Source organism: Bufo bufo, chromosome 4, assembly GCF_905171765.1.
Source record: "Bufo bufo chromosome 4, aBufBuf1.1, whole genome shotgun sequence".
Classification (NCBI taxonomy): Eukaryota; Metazoa; Chordata; class Amphibia; order Anura; family Bufonidae; genus Bufo; species Bufo bufo.
The window spans coordinates 21,383,496-21,408,965 of NC_053392.1; the positions used below are offsets into that span (position 1 = coordinate 21,383,496).

General features: G+C 47.6%; 2 non-coding genes across 2 annotated transcripts; one reads left to right on the forward strand and one right to left on the reverse strand.

The window, feature by feature from the left end:
• The first annotated feature begins 22,440 nt into the window (after positions 1–22,440).
• Positions 22,441–22,512, forward strand: TRNAG-UCC. Its single transcript has one exon. It is a non-coding gene; the product is annotated as a tRNA-Gly (tRNA).
• A 2,514-nt stretch (positions 22,513–25,026) lies between these two features.
• On the reverse strand, positions 25,027–25,098 carry TRNAG-UCC. Its single transcript has one exon. It is a non-coding gene; the product is annotated as a tRNA-Gly (tRNA).
• Between the last annotated feature and the right edge of the window lie 372 nt (positions 25,099–25,470).

Sequence of the window (25,470 nt, forward strand, 5' to 3'; positions counted from 1 at the left end):
GTAGACATATTAGGTATCGCTGCATTCGTAATAACCTGCTCTATAAAAATATCACATGACCTAACCCCTCAGGTGAATACCATAAAAAAAACTGTAAAAAAAAACAAAGGTCAAAGATCAAAAAGTCATTTGCACCCCATAATAGTACCAATCAAACCATCATCTCATCCCGAACAAAATGAGCCCCTACACAAGACAGTCGCCCAAAAAATAAATAAAACTACGGCTTTCAGAATGTGGAGACACTAAAAATTCAAATTTTTCAAAAATGCTTTGTTATGTAAAACTGAAACAAATAACCAAAATACATATTTGGTATTGTCGCGTCCGTGACAACCTGCTCTATAAAAATACCACATGATCTAACCTGTCAGATGAATGTTGTAAATAACAAAAAATAAAAACTGTGCCAAAACAGCTGTTTCTTGTTACCTTGCCTCACAAAAAGTCTAATATAGAGCAACCAAAATCATATGTACCCTAAAATAGTGCCAAAAACGGCCTCCTTATCCCGTAGTTTCCTAAATGGGGTCACTTTTTTGGAGTTTCTACTCTAGGGGTGCATCAGGGGGGCTTCAAATGGGACATGGTGTCAAAAAACCAGTCCAGCAAAATCTGCCTTCCAAAAACCGTATGGTATTCCTTTCCTTCTGCGCCCTGCCGTGTGCCCGTACAGCGGTCTACGACCACATATGGGGTGTTTCTGTAAACTACAGAATCAGGGCTATAAATATTGAGTTTGGTTTGGCTGTTGACCCTTGCTTTGTAACTGGAAAAAATTTATTAAAATGGAAAATCTGCCAATTTTTTAAAATATTTTTGAATACCTTGAGGGGTGTAGTTTGTAAAATATTTTTTCATTCTCCTTTCTTTTCAGGAGTATTTATTAAAAGTCGCACAGCCGACAATGAATTAGACCCAACTGAAGGAAGGGACCGGCACTCCAAATTGCTGATGCAGTGAGTATTTATTGGTCACATAACACTATATTAGTGACGCGTTTCGGCACCTTCTTCAAACTAGTGCATAAGTGGCAATAGACAAAACACAAAGCACAAAGCAGATTTAAATAGACCGCCCAATATCACATGATCTGACGTCTTGTTGCCCAGCAACCTGGTATTCAATGTTCACTCTCGAGGGCGGGTTATACAAAACGAAGATCAGCCGTGGCAAAAGGTAAGTATCAGATAAGAAGAAGCGATACAATTACAAACATGATTACTGATTGCATTTATAAGAGCGCATATTCTCTGTTAAGTCCCTTGGGTTCTAGCGTCTGGAGTCGGTGTATCCAATACGCCTCTCTCTTCATGAGCATCGCTGCCCTATTACCACCACGACGGGGCAATTGTACTTCTTCCACTATCTGGAACCGAAGCTGTGAAATATTATGATTAAGTGTGTGGAAATAATGGGGGATGGGTAAGAGTGTATTGCCCTTCCTTATAGTCGACTTGTGTTTACTAAATCGGTCTTTCATACGGTCTTTCAAAGCCTAGCCCTTTGTGTTTGAAGTAAATGTGCAGGATATCCCCTTTCCATAAACTTAGTGGTCATCTCATCAAGCCGAATCTCGCGGGTTCTAGTATCGCTGACTATCCTATGGACCCTCTGAAATTGAGAGTAGAAGAGGGATCTCTTAATAGCTGGCGGACGATTACTGCTGTAAATTAATAGACTGTTACAATCAGTGTTTTTTGTGTATAAATCTGCCATACACTCGCCCTCCTCCCCTTTGATGACCCATGTGTCAAGGAATAATATTCGCTGCAAATTTGAATGTAGGGTAAATTGAAGTTCCGATCGTACACTATTGATAAAAATAATAAATTCCTCAAGGGTCCGAATGCCGCCCCGCCATACACAAAAAATATCATCAATAAAACGTTTCCAAAATATACAATGTTTTTGGTATAGAGAATTGGAATACACATGTTCAAGCTCAAAAACCGCCATGTAACAATTTGCATACAGCGGTGCGGCATTCGAACCCATGGCGGCGGTAAAACGTATCTTGGAACAAAAAATTATTCCGCTTAAGGACAATGGTGAGAAGTGCAAGATTATTATTTTTTTTCCTGCTGTGTATAAGGACTATCATCAAGGAGAAGTTAGATGGCCCTCAGGCCTTTCTCGTGTGTAATGGACGTGTATAAACTACACACGTCCAGTGTCACAAGTATACACTCTGTATCGAAATGCACCATGTGTATTTCTTCCGAAAAATGTTGTGTATCTCTGAGATAAGAAGGGGCCTGCTGCGTCAAAGGAGTGAGGGGGAGAGAGGATGGAGTCTGTTGATGCCATAATTGGACGTCCTGGTGGAGCATCCATTGATTTATGTACTTAAGGCCGAATGCACACGACCGTGTTCCGCGGCCCGGTGTTCCGCGGCCCGGCATACCACGGACCGCTCGCGGCCGCGGAACACTTTGTGCATTCGGCCTTAGGCAAAGTATAAAACACAGGAGTTATAGGATGCTGTTTTATAAAAAAATTCTGCCAGTTGGGCATCAATGACTCCATCCTCTCGATTAGTATCTATTAAAACCTGTGGTTCATTTTTAACATCCCAAACTGGGTCCCTGGATAATGTATGGTATATATGCTGATCAGAGAGCTGCCCCATAATTTCCCGTATATAATACTCCTTATCCAAACTGACTAGTGCTCCCCCCTTGTCCGCTGGCTTAAAAATCCATGAGGTGTCATCCAATAACTGATTGAGTGTTTGTTTTTCCTTACTAGTCAAATTGTGGTGTATGTGCGAAGCACTGCAGTCATTTATCCATGTCCCCTTGTACTAAGCCAATATAAGCCTCAACAGAGAGCTGCGTTTTAGCACTCTTAGACCAATTTCTTAGACAAAATGAATTAGACCCGGCGTATTATTAGTCTGCCCTCTGGGGGTGGTTTTTCAGTATGACAGGTTCATATTCACCTAGACTGGTCTAATTTATTTGCACATAAAAAAAAAAGTTGAATCTTTGTAGACAAAAGTCGCACTTCACCGCTAAAAACAGAGGCTGAAAAGACCGCCAGCCATGGGGTGGAGTAGAAATTAACAAAATAGTAGCAAAATAATAGCAAAGAGTAGAAATTTTACTGTTTTTGTGACAAATTCAGGAGCAAATAACAAGCGCACCTACATGAATAGGTCGGAAAAAGGCCACAAAAGTTAGAAAACTTCTGAATTAGTCTAAAAAAACAAGGTGAAAAATTCTCCAAAACATGCGCAATTTCAGTAGTAAATGTGACTAAAAAGAGAAGATGGTCTAAAACAGCACATTTTAGACTAAAAACAGGTGCAAAAGCTATAGTAAATGGGGGTTATTTATCAAAACTGGTGTAAAGTAGAACTGGCTTAGTTACCCATAGCAACCAATCAGATTCCACCTTTCATTATCCAAATGGGCTGTGAAAGATGAAAGGATGAATCTGATTGGTTGCTATGGGCAACTAAGCCCTTCTGCTTTACACCAGTATGATAAATCTCCCCCAGTCCCCGGAGAAACGCTCACCATTATTTATATCATAGAAATATATATCATACTTCTCCTCACTGTATCTAGAGGACTTCTAAGTCAGCAAATCCTCACAGGAGGCCATCACTCACCTACATCTATCCGAAATGAAGTTACTGAGGATGATGGAATTACATAAAAATTTTATTCAGCCAAACAGGTCACTCAGTGGCGGCAGACCATGCCGCTGCTACGGAGCCCGCCAGAGAAGGGGCCGGGCCTTAAAGGGGTTCTACAGTTTGTTATAACTGATGATCTATCCTCTGGATAGATCATCAGCATCTAATCGGCGGAGGTCCGACACACGGGACCCCTGTCGATCAGATGTTTGAGAAGGCAGCGGCGCTCCAGCAGCGTCGCGGCCTTCTCACTGTGTACCGCTGGCCCAGTGACGTCACGTCTAGTATCAACTGGCCTGGGCGGGGCTAAACTCTGTTCACTTGAATGGAGCTTAGCCCAGGCCAGTTGATACTAGTCGTGACGTCACTGGGCTGGAGCGCCGCTGCCTTCTCAAACAGCTGATCGGCGGGGGTCCCGGGTGTCGGATCCCCACCGGTCAGATGCTGATGATCTATCCAGAGGATAGATCATCAGTTAAAACAAACTGCAGAAGAACCCCTTTAAGACCAGCCCCTAATTACACTTGTCCACTTGTGTCCAATAACAACAGCCTGGATATGCTGGGAGTTGTAGTCCTCTCCTATTTTCCTCCTCCATGTATTTCCTTCTAATTCCCAATAACATTCTTCTCATGATGAGACTTGTAGTTCTCCTGTCATTATCATAATGTTCTGCAGCAGCTGAGGTGTGTATTAGGAGGCTCTGCAGCAGCTGAGGTGTGTATTAGGAGGCTCTGCAGCGGCTGAGGTGTGCATTAGTAAGTTCTGCAGCGGCTAAGGTGTGTATTAGGAGGTTCTGCAGCGGCTGAGGTGTGTATTAGGAGGTTCTGCAGCGGCTGAGGTGTGTATTAGGAGGTTCTGCAGCGGCTGAGGTGTGTATTAGGAGGTTCTGCAGTGGCTGAGGTGTGTATTAGGAGGATCTGCAGCGGCTGAGGTGTATTAGAAGGTTCTGCAGCAGCTGAGGTGTGTATTAGGAGGTTCTGCAGCAGTCAGAGAAGCTTCAGTTGTGACTGGATTAAATCCTTTAGTTTTCTGTGTCTCCACCTTGTAAAATCAGGATGCCTCGCACTGTGACCTGACTGACCAGTCCGGGTACAGAGGCACACACAGTAAGGGCTCATGCACACAAACGTATTTTTGTTCCGCATTCACTTCAGTTGGACCATAAAATCCGCTCTGTGGCCCCGCAAAAAAATAGAACACATTCTGTTTTGCTGACAAGGATAAGTCTGCACTGGGGGAGTTTGTAATAACCAGCAGCAGCAGGCACAGTCTATGGAGGACAGATGCAGCAGGCACAGTCTATGGAGGACAGATGCAGCAGGCACAGTCTATGGAGGACAGATGCAGCAGGCACAGTCTATGGGGGACGGATGCAGCAGGCACGGTCTATGGAGGACAGATGCAGCAGGCACAGTCTATGGGGGATGGATGCAGCAGGCACAGTCTATGGAGGACAGATGCAGCAGGCACAGTCTATGGGGGATGGATGCAGCAGGCACAGTCTATGGGGGACGGATGCAGCAGGCACGGTCTATGGGGGACGGATGCAGCAGGCACAGTCTATGGGGGACGGATGCAGCAGGCACAGTCTATGGGGGACGGATGCAGCAGGCACGGTCTATGGGGGACAGATGCAGCAGGCACAGTCTATGGGGGATGGATGCAGCAGGCACGGTCTATGGGGGACGGATGCAGCAGGCACGGTCTATGGGGGACGGATGCAGCAGGCACGGTCTATGGGGGACGGATGCAGCAGGCACGGTCTATGGGGGACAGATGCAGCAGGCACGGTCTATGGGGGACAGATGCAGCAGGCACGGTCTATGGGGGACGGATGCAGCAGGCACAGTCTATGGGGGACGGATGCAGCAGGCACGGTCTATGGGGGACGGATGCAGCAGGCACGGTGTATGGGGGACGGATGCAGCAGGCACAGTCTATGGGGGATGGATGCAGCAGGCATGGTCTATGGGGGACGGATGCAGCAGGCACAGTCTATGGGGGATGGATGCAGCAGGCATGGTCTATGGGGGACGGATGCAGCAGGCACGGTCTATGGGGGACGGATGCAGCAGGCACAGTCTATGGGGGATGGATGCAGCAGGCATGGTCTATGGGGGACGGATGCAGCAGGCACAGTCTATGGGGGATGGATGCAGCAGGCATGGTCTATGGGGGACGGATGCAGCAGGCACGGTCTATGGGGGACGGATGCAGCAGGCACGGTGTTGGAACTGATAAAAATGACATCTATGATACAGCTTTGATGCAAAGATGTTCCTTGATATGTTGAACTGAATCAGCCCGGGTCTGCTTGATATGCAAATTAGGACCATCAAAGGGTTCTTGGGGCGGGACACTGATGAAAGGAAGATCTGCAGGACTGTCATGTCCTGGGGCAAGCCCGACCCCCTGCTGGTATTTACTGCCCACACCTGTGTCAGCAAGGACATACATGCTGGGATGGGGGCAGGGGTATATGATAGAACTTTCTTCCTGTGTAATCATCTGCACTAACCTAGCTCACAAGTAGGAGCAATGGTGACCTTGGTGACCTCTTGGACAAGACAAGTCTTTCTGGACTCTACAATCAAGAAACCTGCTGGAGAGGAGTGTTCTGAGTACAGAGAAAAATCCATGGCATGTGTGACTGAGTGAGAGAGAATGGTGTAGCTACTAGTGTTGAGCGAACTTGTGTTTTAAGTTCGGCGTCTAAAGTTCGGGTTATCGAAGAATCGTGTTATGGATTCCGCTACCACGGACCATAAGTTATGGTCCGTGGTAGCGGAATCCATAACGCGATTCTTCAATAACCCGAACCTGAACTTTAGACGCCGAACTTAAAACACAAGTTCGCTCAACACTAGTAGCTAGCTCAAGTATCCTGACCCCCTCCAATCCCCTCTCCCATTCCCTTAATTGTATTTAGAATGTAGTGTAGGAAAGGGCAAGGGTCCGTCATTGACGGAAGGTACGTGTCATCGAGGTTCCTGGCCTCGGTGAGATAGGAACCGGTAATTTTGTGTGTCAGCAGCAGCTAGTGCTCGCTGACACAGTTTTTTCTTAGTGTGGCTGTAAAGCCGATCCGGGATGGTTCTTATCGGGAGCAGCCAAAGAGCAGGGTGGGTGGCTGTTCCCCACGTTCCAGGCCAGGTTTTGGGCTGGGAATAAAAACCCAGCCAGCAGCTCAGCTGGGTGTGGAATGATCCTCCAGGTGATAGTGGAGCTGTGGAAGCTCTGTGTTTGGGAGCTGAGGAGTTCCACCATGCTGCAAGGCTGAGAGCCGTATGAGAGCCATCTGCTGGGAGTCAGGCGCCCTAAAGCCTGCTGTGGACTGCCAGGGGACATGTTTTGTTCTGTGGACTCTTGCTGTGTGAATTAACACCAGGACCCTGCAAAGTATTGTTTTTCTTTTCTGCCTTTTTGTGTGAATAAACACAGAACTTTTGCTTTTCAACCGTGGTCTTGCCTCTGTACTAGGTCTGCTAACCCTGCCTACCAGAGCAAATCCCTACAGTAGGTATATCCCTATTGGTAAATAAATCCAACACTGAGTTATGATCTAGTTGTTCTTCAGTAATTTAAGGCACCTGCAAAGCAGAGCAAATTCTACACACGGTCTATGGGGGACGGATGCAGCAGGCACGGTCTATGGGGGACAGATGTGCAGCGTACTCAAGTTGTGTGCAGTAGGTGTTTCTGGGTGATGTAGTGCAATATACACTAACCTGGTACAGCTGACTCTCTGCAAGGGCAGGTATAGGTAGAAATAGTTCGTGACGCCAGTGCCAAGTAAACGGTGGCACGCCGTTTGCGGATGCAGGAATAAATTGAGGAAACGTAGTATTAAAACAGAACTCCAACTTTAGTAGTTTTCAAGCAGAGACAATATTGGAATCGCAGTTCCTTGGCATACAGTCGATTTTGCAATTTGGTCGATGCAGGCAATTCAGTTACAGCAAGGTAATTACAGAGTGTTGAACACAGGACTTGCAGCACAGGAGCTTGCACTCTAATTCTGTCTGATCCTGGAATATAGCATATCTTCACCAAGGCCCATTAACCTAGTTCTGGCTTTATATCCTTGGCTATAGCTTTAATAAGTACCTCCTCTGTCTTTCTGAGTACCTCTTGCTTTCCTGATCTTTACCTCTGTCTCTCTCAGCTTCTGAATGGTTCCTCAGGCTCTTGATCTAACATATTCCTGTTTCTGCATAGGGAATTCAGGAGGGAATCTTCTCCTGGACAGCAGGCTTCAGGCCTGGACTTGTCTCAGACATTGTCTAATCTCCAACTGTAGATTACAGATACTAGACTCCGTCTGCCTTCTACTTCCCTGACTGGGCCTTATATAAACTAGGGCTCCCTAGCTCCCTCTAATGACTAGAAGCTGGAATGACACCCCTAGCAGGCCTGTACATGCAAGTTTCAGTAACAGGAAAATACATACATTACATGACATTTTATAAAACTGACATATAACAACTTCCCCATAATTAGGAGGGACGACAGCACACCAAGTGACACTTTGGTAGTGACGGGTATTACAGTCCCCGTACACTACATACCCCACTGCTTTAAGCTGAGTACGACCTCGTACTCCATCTTGGGTCGCCCAACTGGAATCTCTACCTGAAATAGAAAATAGAGACATGCAGGCATACATACATGTAATTCATCTGCATTTACATTGACATCAGGTCCAATTGGCAAAGGTGAAGTGTGGTGACAAGGGGCGTCGTTCTCTTCTCTCAGGATAATGAATGGAACGGGGGCGCTGACCTGGCACAGCGTAACATTATAACCAGGATAGTCCATGACAATGAATAAGTCCATGATAGAACAGTAGAAAACGGTATAAAAGTTCTTGGAGGCTCAAAGAACAAACATGAGTCCGTACCCAGGTTATTTCTTATTAATCACAGAGGCTCTCATGCGGTGGAGTCCATCTCTGGGCACATTACTTTTAAAAGAATAAGAATCTCAGAGGCTCAGGTACTTTTGAGTCTGTCTCCGGGCACGGTTCCTTAGTATGAAGTTGCACAATAAAAGGACAGCAAAGACAAGTGCTGTAATACCCCTGATCAACCTGAAAAGGGGGTGAAGGGTAAAAGGTGCAACTAAAGGAACAGGCACAACTTGGCGTGGGGTAACAAAAGCAGGCAGGAGATCCTGGAAACAAACGTGGCCTTGCTGACTTTGTGATTTCAGTGGTCAACACCTACCACTGAGCCGTGGACAAACTGGCAGCCGCAACAAAGGACCAGAAACATAGGACTCCTGTCCTGGAAGGGTTAACATCAAAACTTCTGCAGTGAAACAAATCAAAGGCCTAGCAGGCTGATTACAGTGGCATATCATATCCACTTGGCTCCGCTGGCAGGTATCGTCTGTAGTAGTCCTCTACAGGAGGATGTGCCCACATAACTGTATCAGGGGGCAGCTGTAGGGTAAAGGGGCCCCTAATAGGTATTGGCCCCATAAGCCTAGGGGTGAACCCTCTGGTGGACCGTGCCGGTCCTGGCATGATCACTGCAGGGTGTAACGGGCTTGGCACCGCCGCAGCAAGTGGTCCGGTGCCCTGGGTGCAGCAGTTTACGGCAATCGCGGGTCCGGTCTGGGGCACTGACGGAGCGGTGGCAACAGAAGGCGGTTTACGGGTGGTGACAGGCACCCTTACCTCATCCTTCCTTGGCGGTGTCTGGATCCTGGCGGTGTATGTCTTGCGCAACTCCCGCAACTTCTCCTCCAGCCGGACGATCTGCTCACCGATGCTCTCTGTGTCGGAGTCGCTGTCATCTGCTGGCGCCGCCGGCGCAGGTACAGTCACCGATGGTGCGGACTCGGCCTCTGCAGGTTCTGGCGATGCGTCTGGTCTCCGACCCCTCCGGATGTTTTCAAAGGTAGCACTAAGTCCTTTTAACTGTTCCAGCTCTGATATGGTCTTCTCCCGACGAGGCAGCTCGGGGGAAGGATAGGGGCTCACCCATTTCTCCAACACGGTTGGCTGCCAGAAGACATTGGGCCCAATGAAGGAGCTCCGCTCCTGGAAGGCGTGATGGGCCGGCTCTGGAGAGCGTTCAGGTTCCCGCTCGCAGCCAGAGTAGTCTTCTCCTTCTTCTGCCTCCCAGTCCTCAGGTGCTCGCTTGGGACGGGTCACAGCAGTCGCATAAGGGCCTCGCAGGCTCTCGGCAGGGGTGTACTCCACTTCCTCTCCCTCGCGGAGGCTGTGCTGGTACGAAGGGAGGTAGTCTCTTTTGACAGACCTTCGATTCACATAGAGGTCTCTGCCAGTTAGATAGTCCTGGATAAACCCGTAGCCACGGGATTTGTCAAATGACAGCACCACTCCCTTTCTCCTTTCCAGGCGGGGTTGAGTGTGCGTATGCTTCTCATGTATTGTCTTAGTTAGTTCCTCATAGATGATTTTGGTCTTTGTATTCCGCTTTATAGCGGCCTCTCGGATCTCCGCCATCAGGGAGGACCATTTGAAAGATGGTTGGAAAAAGTCCCTCCACGAGCCATAGTAGGGCTCGGGTTCTTTCTCCCTTGGGCGGCAGGCGGGTTGCTCCGGTCCCGGAGCGTAGGCCGTTGGAGCCTCCTCTGGCTCTACACCAACATCAGGCACTTGCGGTATTTCAGGCGTCGACATTGCAGCACAATGATGCTCACTTTTCAACATGCTCGATCCTTCTGAGGAGAGCGATAGGGTCGCGTCAATTACAGCAGCCAGCTCCTCCCACTGCACTGGGAGGCCGCCCCCCAGGTATTCCAGTATATGGAAGGCGGTGTCCATGCTGGCAGACATGCAAATGTCCAGATAAGCAGTGGCGCCTGACCTTGAACTCCTTCCCGCTCTTTTCTCAGAAAGGCGCCAATTTTTCCCGCCTTTTCGGGATGAAGGTGACGCAGCAGTAAATTCAGCAAGCCCAGCAGCCATCTTTAGCAAGAAACGCTGTCTATTCACTGACAGCAAGCAGGATTGCAAAAAGTCCACAAAACCACACTCCAATGCGGCGATTTTCTTCCACTGGGTAGCGCAACACTGCACAGCGCTTTTTAGAGTTTTTTTGGTACACTTTGGGTATGATTTTCAGTCCACAAAGTCCACTTTCAATAAACAGGCAATTTGTCACTTTGGTCACAGGGCAACTGTATAAGGCACAAAGTTCACGCTTCTTGCACTATAAAGCGTGCGTATCCTGTTCGTGACGCCAAAAGAGAAGGTGCAGCGTACTCAAGTTGTGTGCAGTAGGTGTTTCTGGGTGATGTAGTGCAATAGACACTAACCTGGTACGGCTGACTCTCTGCAAGGGCAGGTATAGGTAGAAATAGTTCGTGACGCCAGTGCCAAGTAAACGGTGGCACGCCGTTTGCGGATGCAGGAATAAATTGAGGAAACGTAGTATTAAAACAGAACTCCAACTTTAGTAGTTTTCAAGCAGAGACAATATTGGAATCGCAGTTCCTTGGCATACAGTCGATTTTGCAATTCGGTCGATGCAGGCAATTCAGTTACAGCAAGGTGATTACAGAGTGTTGAACACAGGACTTGCAGCACAGGAGCTTGCACTCTAATTCTGTCTGATCCTGGAACATAGCATATCTTCACCAAGGCCCATTAACCTAGTTCTGGCTTTATATCCTTGGCTATAGCTTTAATAAGTACCTCCTCTGTCTTTCTGAGTACCTCTTGCTTTCCTGATCTTTGCCTTTGTCTCTCTCAGCTGCTGGAAACTTCCTCAGGCTCTTGAGCTAACATATTCCTGTTTCTGCATATGGGAATTCAGGAGGGAATCTTCTCCTGAACAGCAGGCTTCAGGCCTGGACTTGTCTCAGACATTGTCTAATCTCCAACTGTAGATTACAGACACTAGACTCCGTCTGCCTTCTACTTCCCTGACTGGGCCTTATATAAACTAGGGCTCCCTAGCTCCCTCTATTGACTAGAAGCTGGAATGACACCCCTAGCAAGCCTGTACATGCAAGTTTCAGTAACAGGAAAATACATACATTACATGACATTTTATAAAACTGACGTATAACAACTTCCCCATAATTAGGAGGGACGACAGCACACCAAGTGACACTTTGGTAGTGACGGGTATTACAGTCCCCGTACACTACAGATGCAGCAGGCACGGTCTATGGGGGACGGATACAGCAGGCACGGTCTATGGGGGACGGATGCAGCAGGCACGGTCTATGGGGGACAGATGCAGCAGGCACGGTCTATGGGGGACGGATGCAGCAGGCACAGTCTATGGGGGACAGATGCAGCAGGCACAGTCTATGGGGGACGGATGCAGCAGGCACAGTGTATGGGGGACGGATGCAGCAGGCACAGTGTATGGGGGACGGATGCAGCAGGCATGGTCTATGGGGGACGGATGCAGCAGGCACGGTCTATGGAGGACGAATGCAGCAGGCACGGTCTATGGGGGACGGGTGCAGCAGGCACGGTGTATGGGGGACGGATGCAGCAAGCACGGTCTATTGGGGACGGAAGCAGCAGGCACGGTCTATGGGGGACGGATGCCGCAGGCACATTCTCTGGCAGACGGATGCAGCAGGCACGGTCTATCGGGGACGGAAGCAGTAGGCACGGTCTATGGGGGACGGATGCAGCAGGCACGGTCTATGGGGGACGGATGCAGCAGACACAGTCTATGGGGGACGGATGCAGCAGGCACGGTCTATGAGGGACGGATGCAGCAGGCACGGTGTATGGGGGATGGATTCAGCGGGCACGGTCTATGGGGACGGATGCAGCAGGCACAGTCTATGGGGGACGGATGCAGCAGGCACGGTGTATGGGGGACGGATGCAGCAGGCACAGTGTATGGGGGACGGATGCAGCAGGCATGGTCTATGGGGGACGGATGCAGCAGGCACGGTCTATGGAGGACGAATGCAGCAGGCACAGTCTATGGGGGACGGGTGCAGCAGGCACGGTGTATGGGGGACGGATGCAGCAGGCACAGTGTATGGGGGACGGATGCAGCAGGCATGGTCTTTTGGGGATGGAAGCAGCAGGCACGGTCTATGGGGGACGGATGCAGCAGGCACAGTCTATGGCAGACGGATGCAGCAGGCACGGTCTATTGGGGACGGAAGCAGTAGGCACTGTCTATGGGGGACGGATGCAGCAGGCACAGTCTATGGGGGACGGATGCAGCAGGCACGGTCTATGGGGGACGGATGCAGCAGGCACGGTCTATGGGGGACGGATGCAGCAGGCATGGTCTATTGGGGATGGAAGCAACAGGCACGGTCTATGGGGGACGGATGCAGCAGGCACAGTCTATGGCAGACGGATGCAGTAGGCACGGTCTATTGGGGACGGAAGCAGTAGGCACTGTCTATGGGGGACGGATGCAGCAGGCACAGTCTATGGGGGACGGATGCAGCAGGCACGGTCTATGGGGGACGGATGCAGCAGGCACGGTCTATGGGGGACGGATGCAGCAGGCACGGTTTATGGGGGACGGATGCAGCAGGCACGGTGTATGGGGAACGGATTCAGCAGGCACGGTCTATGGGGACGGATGCAGCAGGCACAGTCTATGGGGGACAGATGCAGCAGGCACAGTCTATGGGGGACGGATGCAGCAGGCACGGTGTATGGGGGACGGATTAAGCAGGCACGGTCTATGGGGACGGATGCAGCAGGCACAGTCTATGGGGGACAGATGCAGCAGGCACAGTCTATGGGGGACGGATACAGCAGGCAAGGTGTATGGGGGACGGATGCAGCAGGCACAGTGTATGGGGGACGGATGCAGCAGGCATGGTCTATGGGGGACGGATGCAGCAGGCACGGTCTATGGGGGACGGATGCAGCAGGCACGGTCTATGGGGGACGGGTGCAGCAGGCACGGTGTATGGGGGACGGATGCAGCAGGCACGGTGTATGGGGGACGGATTCAGCAAGCACGGTCTATGGGGGACAGATGCAGCAGGCACGGTCTATGGGGGACGGGTGCAGCAGGCACGGTGTATGGGGGACGGATGCAGCAGGCACGGTGTATGGGGGACGGATTCAGCAGGCACGGTCTATCTGGTAAGGCGAGGGGCACACTTCCAATCAGATTCCGGCATGCTGTTCCAGCATTGCCAGGGCAGGCAGTGGGAGAGGGCAGGGCATGGGGGCACAATTCAGCTTCTTGCTATGGGGCCCAAGGATTTCTATGTACGCCCGTGGGCCAGCTCGTTCTGGACTGAATCAGTTCTACTCGATCGCCCCGTATTTTTTCTCTCCAGTCTCCCCTTTCTTTTTTCCTCTCTTTTCTTCTAATCCTCCTGAATCAAATCAGCAAAAATTCAGATGCAACTCAAATCTTTTTACAAAATTCAACTCAAATTTATTTGTTCAGAATCGAGTCGCTCATCTCTACTACTGAGCAATTTTTTTTTAACCTTTGAGGAATACATATATTTTTTTTATAACCATATTCTGACCCCTATAACTTTTTTGTAGTTATGTGTACGGGGCTGTGTGAGGGCTCATTTTTTGCGGGATGATCTGTTATTTTCAGTGATAGTGAAGTGTGTGCGACTTTTTGATAACTTTTTATATAAAAATGATTGGGAAGTTGAAGTGACAAAAAATGGAAAATTGGCTTTTTTAAATCTTTTTTTTCCCGTTACGCCATTTGCCGTATGCTATTGTGTTCATTGATGTCTATATGGACACCATTGAACACTTCATTTGCCCTATACCAATACAATGCTGCCACCTAGTGGCCTGTATTGGTATAGTCATCTAATAGGCACCGAAGCCTGCTTGAGGCTTCAGCCTGTTAGATCAATGTAACAGGTTCCCCGATCTCAGGTTCCCCGATCTCAACTTCCGCTTCCGGACTGTGCAGATCCCGTGGTCCCATTTGACCATGGCATCTGAAAGGGAAAATGTATGCGATCAGCCTTATGGCTGATCGCATACATGTGAAGCGGGTCTCTGCTATTTGAAATAGCAGAAACCCGGCCGCTATTGCGCCCGCTGCACGTGCGAGCGGGCGCCATGTTTACGGTCCTTAAAGAGTTAATGCAGAAATACAGGGTTTACTTACTTTTTCTTCCTGCTGTTTAGTGCACAGTCCCTGATTTATTTTACTGTTATTTGGGGATGATGAATGTTCTCCAGGGATCTAATCATCTGTCCTGAAACTCCCCTTAGAAAACATCACTCAAAGCCAGGACTGCAACGGATGCTGACACCACGTGCCATTACTGAGAATGTTCTAGAACCTATAGAATATTACACTGTAATCATCTAATGCACACGTGATGCCAAACATGGCCTCACAAAACCACCAACCCAAGACACAAAAACATCTCCAACGCACCCCACCACAGGTACTCACCTCTGCAGCAAAGATCTCATTTACATGAGAGAAGTATGAACGGAGCCCTAAAGAGGAGGTCTACACCATGTGCTGCCATACAGTGCTGTGGTCTACCATACGATGGAGATGTTATCTTCTAAGATCATCGGCACAAGGAGACACAGTGTGGTCCGTAGACTATTATAGGTGTCGTATTACAGCTCAGTAGGTGCTTATACTCAGATTGTGTAGGCTTCTGGCTCTAGTTGATGAGTTAAAGCTGTGCTAGTCCTGAAGAACATCGTGATGGGGAGGTGGGATCCTGTACAGAAGAACAGTCAGCAAATAACTGTAATATCCTGGTGTTGGTGGTATAGTGGTGAGCATAGCTGCCTTCCAAGCAGTTGACCAGGGTTTGATTCCCAGCCAACGCAATTCTTTTATAACCAAACCTGAAATGATCTTAGTGCAACAGCAGGTATCTGACAAACCATCGATCATGGCTGTTTGACCTCTGAAATGAAAAACAAACTTAAATTTTCAAAATAGAAAAAAAATTATCAATGTCGAGGGTTAACATTCGTGTTTTTTTGGGGGGATGAGTACTGCAAATTATTAAAGGGCACCTATCGGTGATCATGTAATAGTAGGATTTCTCTCAGCTACATGTTAAGGATCCCTGGTGGCCAAGGGCAGTGAAGGGGTTAATGTTAGGATTCCTGGTAATATAACACAATGAGGTTAATTCTAGATTCTCACTATGGCAGATATTGAGGAAGATAAGGATCGGCAATTGGGTTTCAGCTGAATGATCTTTTTTGTTCTTTAGGAGATAAGATGTGGACAGAGCTGTCTGGCAGCAGCTTTCTCCCCCCTTCATGTTTGGGATACATGCATGCCGAGCCAAGCGTTGATGCAAACAATAAAATTACCGTTTGGGGTTAATGATTTGTGATGATGTAAATGTGCAATGTGTGATCGTTTGCTGATAGGCACAATGACTAGACCTGATTGACCACAGTCAACAATCGTTTATGATCGAATATGAACGTATTTGCACACGATCCTCCCTGCATGTAAATGCTTGTAGTGATCATTGGCCTTGTGTCAGGCGGTCACTCATGTCGTCAGTCGCCTGAACGGTTATCTGCTCACCTAAATGAGTCGTCAGGGCAGTCGCTAGCTCAAAACAAGCTATGGTCAAAGCTGGAGGCTCAGGCTGGAGACTGGAAGAGGTCTGTGGCCTGCATCTCAGATGGTTGCAGGAAGTCTGGTATTTTATTTTCCTGGGAGGCATTATAACTACGGAGGGCACTACAGGGGGAATTACAGGGGCCATTATAACTACTGAGGGCACTACAGGAGGAATTACAGGGGGCATTATAACTACTGAGGGCACTACAGGGGGAATTACAGGGGGAATTATAACTACTGAGGGCACTACAGGAGGAATTACAGGGGGCATTATAACTACTGAGGGCACTACAGGGGGAATTACAGGGGGAATTATAACTACTGAGGGCACTCCAGGGGGAATTACAGGGGCCATTATAACTACTGAGGGCACTACAGGAGGAATTACAGGGGGCATTATAACTACTGAGGGCACTTCAGGGGGAATTACATGGGCCATTATAACTACTGAGGGCACTACAGGAGGAATTACAGGGGGCATTATAACTACTGAGGGCACTACAGGGGGAATTACAGGGGGCATTATAACTACTGAGGGCACTACAGGGGGAATTACAGGGGGCATTATAACTACTGAGGGCACTACAGGAGGAATTACAGGGGGCATTATAACTACTGAGGGCACTACAGGGGGAATTACAGGGGCCATTATAACTACTGAGGGCACTACAGGAGGAATTACAGGGGGCATTATAACTACTGAGGGCACTACAGGGGGAATTACAGGGGGCATTATAACTACTGAGGGCACTACAGGAGGAATTACAGGGGGCATTATAACTACTGAGGGCACTACAGGAGGAATTACAGGGGGCATTATAACTACTGAGGGCACTACAGGAGGAATTACAGGGGGCATTATAACTACTGAGGGCACTACAGGGGGAATTACAGGGGGCATTATAACTACTGAGGGCACTACAGGAGGAATTACAGAGGGCATTATAACTACTGAGGGCACTACAGGAGGAATTACAGGGGGCATTATAACTACTGAGGGCACTACAGGAGGAATTACAGGGGGCATTATAACTACTGAGGGCACTACAGGGGGAATTACAAGGGCCATTATAACTACTGAAAGCACTACAGGGGGAATTACAGGGGGCATTATAACTACTGAGGGCACTACAGGGGGCATTATAACTACTAAGGGCACTACAGGGGGAATTACAGGGGGCATTATAACTACTGAGGGCACTACAGGGGGCATTATAACTACTAAGGGCACTACAGGGGGAATTACAGGGGACATTATAACTACTGAGGGCACTACAGGGGGCATTATAACTACTGAGGGCACTACAGGGGGAAATACAGGGGGCATTATAACTACTGAGGGCACAACAGGGGGAATTGCAGGGGGCATTATAACTACTGAGGGCACTACAGGGGGCATTATAACTACTGAAGGCACTACAGGGGGTATTATAACTATTGAGGGCGCAACAGGGGGAATTACAGGGGGCATTATAACTACTGAGGGCACTACAAGGGGAATTACATGGGGCATTATAACTACTGAGGGCACAACAGGGGGAATTACAGGGGGCATTATAGCGGCGTCACAGCCAGGGAGAGAAAAAATCCTCCCTGGCTGTGACGCTCTGCGCTGCGATTGGACAGTGCTGCAACCAGGGAGAAGGAGACGCCTATTGAGAAACCCTGGCGTCTCCTCCTTCCTGTTCCAATGCTCAGTATTAGCATACCGAGCAGGAGAAATCTGGCGCGGCGTAGGAGGCATATTTAAAAAAATCAAGCAGGGTGGCAGCATTAACGGGGGGTACCCCGCAAGTACAGGTATATATCTCCCTTAATAAAATCGCATGAAAGGTCCTCTTTAAAGAGGACCTGTCCCCTCTCCTGACACTCCTGTCTTGGTAATTACTTGCATTCCCCATGTCATAAAAATTGTGGAGCATCTGTTCTTATGACTCTATGTTGTGCCATTCCTGTATTATTCCTGCTATAAGTTTACAAATAGATTGCCAGCAGTCTGCAGTAATGGTACTGCTGGGTGATCCGAGTAACGGGTGTGTCTGACTCTGTATAATCAGTGCTGCTGGTGTCAGACTGTGCAAAGAGACATTCCCCCCCGACTAGCAACACCCATCAGCACCTTTACTGCAAGCTGCTGAAAATTCATTCAGAAACTTCTAAGAGTAATAAAAACGGAACGGCACAACATAGAGCATTAAGGACAGATGCTCCCGAAGTGTTATTACATGGGGAAAGCAAGTAGTTACTACAACAGAGATGTCTGGAGAGGTGACGGATGCAATTTAAGGACACCATCTGTAAACTCAAGATGAAAAGACATGGGGGGTCATTTACTAAGACCGGCTTTTTATGCCAGTCTTACATTTCCTCCTGAGGCTGCCGTAAGATTCGACTTATTTAAAACTAAATATTGTCACACCGCCGATTAAATAAAGGACTTGGGACTATTTTATGACCAAAATTTTTTCCCCTCTTCGCGTAGCCGGATGAGGTCTTGTACTTTGCAGGACTAGTCGTATTTTCTAATGACACCGGTTAACATTCCATCCAATGTACTGGAAAAATTAATAAGGTGAAATTATAAAAAAAAAACAAAAAAACAACAGCGCCATTATTTTATGGGCCGTTTTTACTGCATTTATTTGAGGTAAACATGACGCATTACCTTTTTTATTCTGCGGGTCAGTATGATTATGTCGGTTTTGCTCTGTCTTACTATATAAAATACAACCTTTAAATAAGATACATTTTTGTATCGCCATACTCTGTATCTTTCCGTCTGCAGAGCGGTGTGAGGGCTTGCTGGGTGAGCGGCAGTTTTTATGGATACCATGTTGCGGTATGGGAAAGCTACAAGAGTCTACAGTATGCTTACATCATTATGTTCCTATTAAGGGGTCCTCCCCCCCAAATGTAATAGAAATTTGGTGGAGTGCTCACCATTATTGCACCGATTTTACTCACTATATCTGGTGGACTTCTAAAGCAGCAGATCCTCGCATGAGGCCATCAACTATGGTATGTAATGCACCCCCCCCCTTCCATTTCCTGCCTTCTGTCTAGTAGAGAGAGAGCGACACATTTCTAGGATTTAGAAGTAGAGACAAATAAAAGATAAATGATCACCGCGCCGGAACTGAGTGGAGGAAGGAGTCGGAACAGTCAGGGCGCATTTACACGTGCCGAGGAGAAGCTGATTGTCAGGAAGGAAGCGTTTCTTCCCTACAGTCGGCTGCTCATTACATGCAGCGATCACCTCCACAGTATGAGAACAAGGTGATCGCTATTGCAATTGATCGTCCTCATACAGCTGCATTGTTTTTGGGCAGCGGATCGCTGTTTAGACAGCACGATCTGCCACCCAGAAACGATATATTATGTGCCTGCACGAACGACAGGATCACCCAATGAATGAGCGTTTCGCTCGTTCATCGGGTGATCTGCTGCACCTTCAGACGGAGATTCCTGATGACTAGTGTTGAGCGTTTCGCTCGTTCATCGGGTGATCTGCTGCACCTTCAGGCAGAGAATCCCGATGACTAGTGTTGAGCGTTTCGCTCGTTCATCGGGTGATCTGCTGCACCTTCAGACGGAGATTCCTGATGACTAGTGTTGAGCGTTTCGCTCGTTCATCGGGTGATCTGCTGCACCTTCAGGCAGAGAATCCCGATGACTAGTGTTGAGCGTTTCGCTCGTTCATCGGGTGATCTGCTGCACCTTCAGGCGAGATTCCCGATGACTAGTGTTGAGTGTTTCGCTCGTTTATCGGGTGATCTGCTGCACCTTCAGACGGAGATTCCTGATGACTAGTGTTGAGCGTTTCGCTCGTTTATCGGGTGATCTGCTGCACCTTCAGGCGGAGATTCCCGATGACTAGTGTTGAGCGTTTCGCTCGTTCATCGGGTTATCTGCTGCACCTTCAGGCGGAGAATCCCGATGACTAGTGTTGAGCGTAGAGCGCTTCGGCTCTAAGATCCAAAGTCTCTTCGTTCAAAACTTAGTTTGAATGCTGTACGGAGGTCCGTCTACATACAGCATCCAAATGTATGGGCTGCGCCGAGGTGAAATTCGTTCAGTCCAAAGTCTCACGAGACTTTGCTAAAGAACTTTGGGCTTCGATTATACAACTTTAAAACCATAATCGAAGTCTACCTTAGTACCGAGGCACCAGTCTGTACCGAGGACGACTTTGGATTGCTGTTTTGAAAGGGTTTTAAAGTTGTATAATCGAAGCCCAAAGTTCTTCAGCAAAGTCTCGTGAGACTTTGGACTGAACGAATTTCACCTCAGAGCAGCATATACATTTGAATGCTGTACGGAGACGGGTTTTTTGAACGAAGTGACTTCGGATCTTGGATCCTTAGCATTCTTTACTCAACCCTACCTGATAATCTGGCCAGTAATCTGACCATGTATACTGTATATCCACCTTTACTGAGTAGAGGATGAGGGTGTGACAATGCATAACCTCCGTCCTGCTGTTACCAGCCATGGACCTACACAGCTATCTACTGGAGTCATGTTTCCTACAAACATTCATGGGGGATGGGACTGTAAACCTCTGTGTGTTGCTGGGGGCCTCACTAAATAAACAGTGTGCAGACAGTCTATAGAGAGGACCCCTTGGAATGTGGAGCAGGGAGGACAGCATCAGCATGGACTTTTTTTTTGTATCTGAAGTCTCCTTTTCTCTTGTTTCTCACTTTTTCCCTCTCTTTTCTTCTAATTCATCTGAATGAAATCACCAAAAATTGAGATGCAACTAAAATTTGTTTACAAAATAAACTCAAATTCAATTAGTTCAGAATCGAGTCTCTCATCCATACTGCTGTGCACCGAGCCGCAGTGTGTGGCCAGATGGGAGTCGTCGTAATCACGGTTCAGACATTTTGTGGGACACGTAGTGATGTGAAAGCGAGCACCTTTCTTCCCTTCGGGGCACTTTCTGCTTCTTCCTGGAGGCAGTTTAATTAGCAATTAATGCAGAAATCCAGGTAATTCCAAAAGGTTCACTTACTTTTTCTTCCTACTGTCCATGATACATTTTACTATTAGGCCTCATGCACACGACCGTTGTTGTGTTCCGTTCCGCAAAATGGGGTTCCGTTGTTCCGTGATCCGTTTCCGTTTTTTTTTCCGTGTGTCTTCCTTTATTTTTGGAGGATCACCAGACATGAAGGAAAGTAAAAAAAAGTCTAAGTCAAGTTTGCCATGCAAATGATAGGAAAAAAACGGGCGCGGACGCGGACGACAATCTTGTGTGCATCCGCGTTTTTTCACGGTCCCATTGACTTGAATGGGTCCGCGAACCGTTTTCCGTGAAAAAAATAGGACAGGTTATATTTTTTTGACGGACTGGAACCACGGATCACGGACGCGGATGACAAACGGTGCATTAGCCGAGTTTTCAATGGACCCATTGAAAGTCAATGGGTCCGCAGAAAATCACGAAAAACGGAACAACGGACACGGAATAAAACAACGGTCATGTGCATGAGGCCTAACTTGGGAAGTAAACCCAAAGCCAGGACTACACTGGATGCCAACACCACGTGCCATTACTAAGAATTTTCTAGAACAGGGATCAGCAACCTTCGGCACTCCAGCTGTTGTGAAACTACAATTCCCAGCATGCTCCAATTATTTCTATGTGAGTTCTTAGAAGAGCAAAGCAAGTATGCATGCTGGGAGTTGTAGTTTCACAACAGCTGGAGTTCCAGAGGTTGCCTACCCCCTGTTCTAGAACCTATAGAATACTACACTCTAATTATTGAATGAACACATGATGCCAAACATGGCCCTATAAACACAATCACCAACGCAAGACTCAGAAACATCTCCAACACAACCCACCACAAGTATTCATCTCTTCAGCAAAGACCTCTTTTACGTGACAGAGAAGTATGGATGGAGCCCAACAGAGTAGGTCTACACCATGTGCTGTCATGTGTCTACAACATGTGCTGTGTGCTCTTTAATATGACAGAGATGTTCTCTTCTAGGAGCAACGTTTTCTTATACCTCTGTGATATGGCATCTGACTTTACATAAAGAACCCATGTATGTCTTCGATCAGACCATTGGCACAAGGAGGCACAGTGTAGTCCGTAGACTATTATAGGTGTCTTATTATAGCTCAGTAGAAGCTTCTACTCAGATTGTGTAGGCTTCTGGCTCTAATTGATGACCTGAAGCTGTGCTAGTCCTAAAGAACATCTTGAAGTGGGATCCTGTAGAGAAGAACAGTCAGCAAATAATTGTAACATGCAGGCGTTGGTGGTATAGTGGTGAGCATAGCTGCCTTCCAAGCAGTTGACCCGGGTTCGATTCCCGGCCAACGCAGTGATCTTTTTTTAACCAAACCTGAAAGGATCTTAGTGGAACAGCAGGCATCTGACAAACCATCCATCCTGTTTAAAACCTGAGATGAAAAACAAAAACATTCCCGAAATAGAAAAACAAATCATTGCCAGGATGTTAACGTTCATGTTTTTTTTAGGAACGAGAACTGCAAATGTTTGAAGGGCACCTACCTCTTAATAAGTGTTTCATAGCTGGTTATATCTTTCGGCTTGGAGCAGATGAATATTTGCATCAGTATTGTTTTCTCTATTTGGGCTCATTCAGAGGAATGTAAAGACTCTGTGCCTGTGCTGTGGACTGCAAATAGTGGTCCACAATATACAGGCATTGGCCATGTGCACTTCCTGCTTCAGATGCCGACCCATTCACTTGAATAGGTTCGTGATCTTCAAAAAAAATAGGACATGTTCTATCTTTTGCAGTGCTGAAGCACGGACCTGAAAGCCCAAGGAAGCGCATTGTAGTGTTTCTGTAGGCTTCTGATCTGTTGGACACATGCATGCTTAGCCAAACCAAGTGTGTATACAGTATATGAAGGAATCAAGAGAGATCAGCTTAACACAGATAAGCCATCAATTTCTCCTGCCCTCTCCTTCAGACCGCACATCCAAGCCCTTTCCACCACCTGCCGCCTCCAACTCAAAAACATCTCCCGCATCCGTGCTTTCCTTAACTTTGAATCTGCGAAAATGCTTGTACATGCCCTCATCATCTCCCGCCTAGACTACTGCAACACTCTCCTCTGTGGCCTTCCATCTAGCACTCTTACACTCCTCCAATCTATCCTCAACTCTGCTGCCCGACTAATCCACCTGTCAACCTATTACTCCTCTGCCAATCCCTTCATTGGCTCCCCATTGCCCAGCGAATTCACTTCAAAGTACTAACAAATACATACAAGGCCGTCCATAACCTGTCTTCTCCCTACATCTCTGAGCTACTTTCCCGATACACCCCCACACGCACTCTCCGATCCTCACAAAACCTCCTTCTCTCCTCTCCTCTTATCGCCTCTTCCCACAATTGATCCCAAGATTTCTCCCGTGCATCCCCCATACTCTGGAACTCGCTACCCCAACATATCAGACTCTCACCTACATTGGAATCCTTCAAAAGAAACCTGAAAACCCACCTCTTCAGACAAGCCTACAACCAGTGACCCTGCTGCCTCTATACCGCCATGACCAACTTAACCCGCAACTACTGTGTCCTTCGTCCATCCCTCGTAGATTGTAAGCCCTCTCTCCTTCTGTACCAGTTTTGTAACTCGTCTTGTTTATGATTAGTGTAATTGTCTGTATTATGTATGCATACCTCTTCTCATATGTACAGCGCTGTGGAATGAATGGCGCTTTAATAATAAATAATAATAATAATAATAATTTCATTGGGTCCTGTGTAATGCCCTGCAAAAGAGTTGAACACTAAGGGCTCATACACACTGTAAACCTGTGTCCTGAACACGAAGAGAAAGCTGCTGGCAGACACTATTTGGTGGCAGCTTATCTCCACGAAAAACAAAATTATCATCCAGCTGAAATCCAATACCAGATCCTTATCTTCCCCAACATCTGCCATGGGGAGAGTCTAGAACTAATCTCAGCAATCCTTACATTAAACCCTTCACTGCCCTAGGCCACCAGGGATTCTTAGCCTAGTTTCACACCTGCGGTATCAATTCTGGCAGGCTGTTTCGGCAGAGAACAGTCTGCTGGAATTCTCCAGATCTGGTGCTGCCGGTGGAAGACGGAATGCCCGCTGGCCCTATTAACCAAATGCTGTGGTTTGTGTTTGGAAGATGCCCGCAATTGTCTGCCGGAACAGCCTGATGGAAATCAGACCGGTGGTGGGAAACTAGCCTTAGCGTATAGCTGAGATTTAGAGAAATCTTAGTATCACAGGGTGACGGAACTGTCCATCACTTTCCACATGTCACATTCCTTATATCTATATGTACGGCAGTCTTTAGTATGTTCTTCTGTCCTGGCAAAATTAAACAGGAAAAGTAGGTGCGAGACGTCAATACTAATGAATTATCCAGCTGCTCCGAGCCAGATGTGACCCACTTATTTAGAGGTAGGTGCCTGTTAACAATTCAGATAATTAAGATGGAGTTCTCACCCCCCCCCTCCCAAAAAAAAAATCACAAATGTTAACCCCTTAGTAGTGATTTCTTTTCTGTTTTGGAAATGTTTCTCATCTTAAGGCTAGGATTGGTGGCTTCTTGGATCCCTGGCATTGCAGTAGGATTTCGGAAAGGTGGCTAAAGGGGTTTTCCAAGATATATCCGGATAAGCCATCCATATCTGATCTGTGGGGGTCCAACACCCAGTACTCCCTGGCGGGTTGATGCCTTCTCAAACAGCTGATCAGCAGGGATCCAAGATGTTGGACCACCACTGATCAGTTAAAAAATCTCAGTAAACTCCATAATTAAATGTTGACCTATGGTTTGTTATGGGAAGATCCTTTCAGGTTTGGTTGTAAAAGAGCTGCGTTGGCCGGGAATCGAACCCGGGTCAACTGCTTGGAAGGCAGCTATGCTCACCACTATACCACCAACGCCTGCATGTTAGAACTGGTTGCTGACTGCTGTTCTGTACAGGATCCCTCCTCCGCTCTAGATGTTCTTCAGGACTAAAACGCCTTAAGGGTGTCAGTCAGAGCCAAGTGTCTAATGTACACCATCTGTGCCTGGATGAGCCATGCCAGGGTTCATCAGAGCAGCGATGTCAGCTCCCGCCTGCATAACGCTCACTGTAGCCTCACAGTAAGATCCATTCACCACTGAGCAGTATACGAGGAGTGTGCAGATCCCAAAGCACGGCAGACGCCCTGAAACCTAGGAGCCTACTAAAACGTGAAGACAAAAAGTAAATTACAAAAGTATTAAAAAAAATATTACAAAATTAATTTTTCAATGGGTCAGCAAAAAAT